This window comes from Lutra lutra, chromosome 4 (assembly GCF_902655055.1).
Source record: "Lutra lutra chromosome 4, mLutLut1.2, whole genome shotgun sequence".
Classification (NCBI taxonomy): Eukaryota; Metazoa; Chordata; class Mammalia; order Carnivora; family Mustelidae; genus Lutra; species Lutra lutra.
In genome coordinates this window covers 34,100,174-34,106,208 of record NC_062281.1, presented here as the reverse complement: position 1 = coordinate 34,106,208, position 6,035 = coordinate 34,100,174, and positions in this window count along the sequence as shown.

Sequence of the window (6,035 nt, the reverse complement as noted above, 5' to 3'; positions counted from 1 at the left end):
CCATTCGACCAGCACGTGGCATTGCCGGGAGTCGCACCCACCTTGATTGACTCCCAAGGACACACTTCCCTATGAGGCTCCTTGGGGGTGATGGCCCTTTTGCCAGGGGCTGCTCTGTGCCTTTCCAGGATGTGTCCTGGTGACTGGTACAGATGATTCCAGCAACAAATCTCAGGAAACAGCAGTGAGGCTGTTTTATAACCACCAGCGACTGGAGACGTTCCAGGAAAGGGAAGCTGGCCTACTTTAAAGGTTTCAGAGAAGGAAAGTCCCAGCTCCCTCCAGACGCAGGACGGGCTGCCATCTTCAGGCCAAGTGTGGATGACTGGGCCTCTTCCTACAATGCTCAGCTGTCAGTTAGACCCTCGTTGGATGCAACACCTCACGTATCTGGGCCCCTGCCCCCAGATAGGGGACCCCCAGGAGCAAACCACAGCCTGTGCCCCATGCGGAAGTGGCCCCACTTCTGGGCTGGTGTGGATAAACCCTCTGCCTGCACCACTTGGGTCCTGGGCAGGAGGACACACGCTGTGCCTCACAGCCACCCTTGTGATTTTTCCTAACTGGCTTTGTGGCACACTGCCAGCCGCGTAAGGTAGTGACTGCGCCACAGTGTAGAAACGCCGACCAGAAGTCTGTGGGCATTCTAGGGCTCTGGGCTATACTTGGCCTCTGACTAGCAGGGCAGTGTCCGGTGAATCCTACGAGTAGGGTGTCCTGAGGGCTGGACTCAGGCTGTGGGGTAGACAGACCTCCATGTCTGCAACCTGACACCCAAGCCCTCCTAGTACCTTCTGTGCTCCAGACTCCCCCATCGAAGAGGCCGCAGCCTTTGCCTGTTGTCCTTCCTCTGCTCAGGCTCTGGTTATGTCACCTATTTTAGGCTGCATTTCCCTAGGTCGAGGGTACACCAGTGCTGTTCCTGGCAGACGAGGCAGTCCTGGGTTGATCTGAGAAGGTGCCAGAGTCTTGGTGGCAGTCACTTCCCAGCCAGTCTCCTTGGGTCCTGGCTTTCCTGCAGTCCTCGCCTGCCAGTCTCAGCAGATGTCAAGGATGTGGGCCCCTATAGCATTCCCTGCTGTTCCGGAGCTAAGAGATCCATCTTCCTGGGGTCCCTACAGAAGATGGGAGGTGAGATGTCGAGGACAGAGCCTAGCTTGAGAGTCAGATCTGGGCTCCAGAACGTGGGTGCTGTGTACCCCAGGGACAAGGGATAACTCCGTTTCTCAGGAAGCTACCCCCACAGTAGGGAGAATGGTCGCTCGGCCAGCTGTCTTCGTGTGAGCCAGTGATAACGCAGGCGGGCCCGCAGCCGGGGACCCTGCACACCCTCAGTGCTCTCTGGCCACCCGCTGAAGGGTTCCCTGGTAAGCCCTGGCCTCTGCGGCCGCTGGTTGGCCAGGAGGCCCCGCTAGAAGGAGGCCGGGCTCCCTCGAGGCTGGGAGAAATGGAAGACCGTAGCCTGACAAGGATGGCCACAAAATCCAGGGCTCCCCTGAGCTAAAGAGCAAAAGAGGGAGGCATTGAGGGACATTTGAGAAAGGAAGTGAAGAGGAGATGGCGAAACCGCCACCAATGACTTGCCTGTTTTGCCATTTTGCCTAAAGGTGGCTCATGGTCAGCCAAAGCGCCCATCCTGGAGTTTCCTGCCCAGTTTCCTACCAGCCGCCCTCCACCCCTCGGCCCCACACTTTGCAGCCCGCTCACATCCCATCGCCTCATGGTCTTGCCCTTTGCCAAGGCCGCTGATGCCCCGTGCTGGTCCCTGAGAGCACGGACACTTCCATCTGCTGGTGGAAAGGTCTGGTCTGTTCAAGGTATTCCCGAGAGTCGAAGGATTGGGAATCCTGGGCAAGAACGAGACTCCACTTTTAGCTCACAGGGCTCCCTTGGAATCCCACCACAGCCCTCTCAGAGGTACGGCTGACGACCAGAGAAGAAAAGGGAGAAGATGGACAGAGATGCGTGTGGCCGAAAGGTCTGGCTGTTGGAGACACAGATTCGCCCTCTCGGATTTGGGAGGATCTGCGGGGCTGAAGATGGGCTGGTCCCACAGACGAGCCTGGTCTCTCATACGGCCATCTGGCTGGCCGGCCCTGCGGCCTCCCTCAGGGCCACCCACAGAAGGGAGGGAAGGCCAGAAGGAACCACACGGATGAGCCAAGCTGGGCTGGGTGGCGGCAGAGGCACCGTCGCACACAGTATCCCAGAAGATCCACGTGGGTGCATTTTCAGGGCTACAGACACAATAAATCAGGAGATTTCCCTGATACCTGAACTCCCCCAGATGCCATTTGGTTGAATTATTCATAACCACCGTCAATAACTGCTGATCTCCAGGGCAGTGAATGAAGCTGGCCCCGGTTCTGCTGAAGGAGGGGAAGGGACAAGTGGCCGCCCCAGCCAGAGACACCCCAGAGCCAACTGGCGCCACTTCCCGCATCGAGACTCAAAGCGCAGCTCCCTCCCGGCCTTCGTTTAGGGCCTTATCTTATCGATCCTTTTAATAGCAGGCAGTGACAATTTATTAGCAATTTTCCAGAGTCTGTGCCTCCTGGCTAAGTCTTTTTCCATCACGAGAACTGAAATAATATTTCTTCTAAATCTGGCTCTCTTCAAGGTACTAAGGCAGGCCTGTCAGAGGGAGCCAGTGATGCCTACAGAGAAAGGACAATTAAATTAAGACATTTCCATTTTTCCCCCTGCACAAAAAAAAAAAAAAAAAAAAAAAAAAAAATTGAGTGGTTTCAAGTGAATAACTGTGTGGGGTTGGGAGGGGGGAGTGGACACCTACAGAGACCAGATGAAAAACAAGTCATCTTTTCTTTCCCTTTCCAGAATGTGCCTTTATAAACTGAGGGAGAGATGAAAAGAGGGAGGCCAGTAGGCAGACTGCTCTGGGCGGGCTCCCCGAGGCCCAGCCTCTCTGCCTTGCGCTTGTGGCTCAGGCTTATGGGGCCTCAGTTTTAGCCACAACCAGAAGCTGGGGAAGAAGAAGCCATTTCTCTATCTCCTGAGCCACAACTGATTCATATCTTGGCTCCACCTTGAGAATGAAGAGCCGTGGGGAGAACACCGAGGGCTGGCGGAAGGCGCCTGCCAGGGAGGAAGACGGGCCAGGCAGCCCTTCTGGCTTCTCTAGCCCAAGCCAGCAAGCCGTGAGGGACTCGGCCTGGGCAGGCGTCTAGGGCTGTGTAAATTCAAAGTGTTTATGCTGTTGATGGCCAAGAGGAACAGGGGCCAAGATGAGGCCAGGGACCAAGAAAGCTCCAGAGCAGATGGGCGCCTCATGCTTTCCAGCCAGAGTTACAAAGTTGCCTCCGGGTTTGGAACCAGAACTTTCCCAAAGGGAGGGATTCGTGTCCCAAGGACTTTCACTTGCCCCAGGAGGGCCCTTGTTCTGTGGTCCTCTGCTCCTTGCCCTGTCTCCCCATTCCCCTCCCCCCACCCCCGTGGCCCATCCCAGAGCTGATACACACACCAGCCACCTGCTTCCCAGGCACCCACCCTGCCAGCCCTGCAGGCCATTTACCCACTTCTCTGGACCCACCCCCATTTGCAAAACAATAAAAGATCCTTGAGCTGAGAGCAAAGCAAGCTCAGAAGGGGTAAGTGACTTGGCCAAGACCACACAGTTAGGAACTGGCATAAAATGCAGGTCCCACTGCTTTATACTATTTACTTATTAGCTTCCCAGTATTTATATTATAGAAAGTTATTGGCTTATCTACTTACATAAATATATTCATTAAATTCACTATATTTATAAATAGAACTGTATTTATAAAATTATATACTGAGTTATAATTTAGTAGGTATTTTACTATTGTTGGGAATTTTAGGTTATTTCCTTTTTGAATAGGCCATAGTGCATACAATTCAAAATTCAAGATATACCCAAGGAAGGCAGAAAAAACCTCCCGTCCTCAACCTTTGTCCGGCAATCACCCTTATCCCTCCTCAGGGGCAACTACCCTTAGTGTGTTGTGTAGCCTTTCAGAAATAATGATACAGATAAAATAATATGCCTGTATATTCTTTTATCTCTTTATATATATATGGTGCATACAGCATATATCATTCTGCTTCTGATCTTCTTTTCGGATCAGCATTTCTTAGAGATCATTCCATTGGAGTGTATAAAGAACCGGGTCCCTTCTATTTATAGCTCCATGATCTGAAGACACTGGATTAAATTACGTATTAATCTCAAGAGGCAAACTCTTTTGTACTCTCCTGCTTTATGCACTTATTTTAAAAGTTCCATCTTTTATCTAACTGAACTTTCCACTTTGAACCTACATCATCTGGTCCGGAGTAAATTTCCAGGGCCCTGGAGCAGGTCGGTCCCTGCAGTAGAGTGACCAGAGACGGGCAGGCAGTGGAGAGCATGGTTGACCTCACAGCCAGCTGCCGGGCTGGCTCTCTGCGCCATGTCGGACTGGCTCACTCCACACCCTGGGATCCCAGCTGCCTGCAGGGAGGACTCCATCACCACCAGCATCTGGGATGAAGCGTTTCCCGGGTTATCCCGCCACGTGTACAGCCCGTGTTCTCAGGAGTAGGTTAAGGTTCTAGATTATAAACTTAGGGATTTAGGGAGAAGATATTGGGAAATGCTATCACTCTGGATGTCACCGTGAGCTGTAAATTTGATGATTTTTCAGTCATGGGGATTATGGGATCATAGAATTAAAAAAAATTGGTTTTATTTTTCAAAGCAGTTTTAGACTCTTGGGGTTGGACCTTCTATGGGTTTGGACAAATGTGTCCATGTGGCCTGTATCCACTGATGTAGTCTCACCACAGTAGTCTCACTACCCTGGAAATCCTCTGTGACCTGCTTAGTCATGCCTCCTTCTCCCCCTCGATTCCTGGAAACCACTGATCTTTTCACTGTCTCCGTAGTTCTGCCTTTTGCAGAATGTTGTATTGTTGGAAATGTCAGATTGGTTTCTTTCACTTAGCAATATGCCTTTAAGTTTCCTCCATGTCTTTTCATAGTTTGATTGCTTATTTTTTTTGAGCTCATAGTAATGGTCCACCGTCTAGGTGAGCCACCCTTTACTGATCCGTTCCCCTACTGGAGGACATCTTGGTTGCTTTCAGGTTTTAGCAATTATGAATAAAGCTGCTGGTAGCATCTGCATGCAGGTGTTTCTGTGAACATAAGTTTTTAACTCCTTTGGGTAAATACCAAGGATATTGGTGTACCAGTTGCTGGACTTTATGGTCAGAGAATGTTAGTGTTTTGAAGAACCTCCAAACTGTCTTCCAAAGTGTCTGTACCATGTTGCATTCCCGCCATCAATGGTGAGAGTTGGTATAATAGACTTTTAAAGCTAGAAATGGCTCTAGAGGTCATCTGATTTTACCTTGCCATATTGCAAATGAAAAACAAAGGCACAGAGCAGTTCAGCGACTTGCTTGAGAACACACAGCTTGATAGTCAATGGTGGAGACATCTGTGAGGACTAGCAAAAGCACTGCAGCATTCCTCTCCTGGCTGCTGGACATGATGCCATCGGGCAGCCGATGTGGCTGAGGAAGCAAATACCAGGCAGCCTCTTGACATGAGTTCAGGCTATTTATAGCAATTTTACCAATGACAGCTGTAAGATGGTCATGGCCATCAAATGCGGGTACAGACAGTCTGAAATTTTAACAGATTCTGCTATTTGATAAAAGGAATGACATAGCAGTTCTCAAGGACTACTAACATAATGGAAACATCGAGAAAGATAAGGATACAGCTCTGGTGGGTGAACGGCAATGCGCCTCTTTCCCAATAGCTATCTGTACCAAAATTCTCATGGTATGCATCAGAATTCTCCATCAGAGTAGGAATGCCTCCAAGTTAGAGATGGTGGCTTGTTCCTTCTATAGCGCTAGTGACAGGCTTGGCATTTGGTGCATTATTTGCTCCCAACAAACATCTGTGGGGCTGAAACTTGGAAGCATCAAAATACAGCTAGTTATTGTTCACGGAGAGTGAGGCGGCCATCCACCGCCACGCTCCGTATAGGTCTTATATT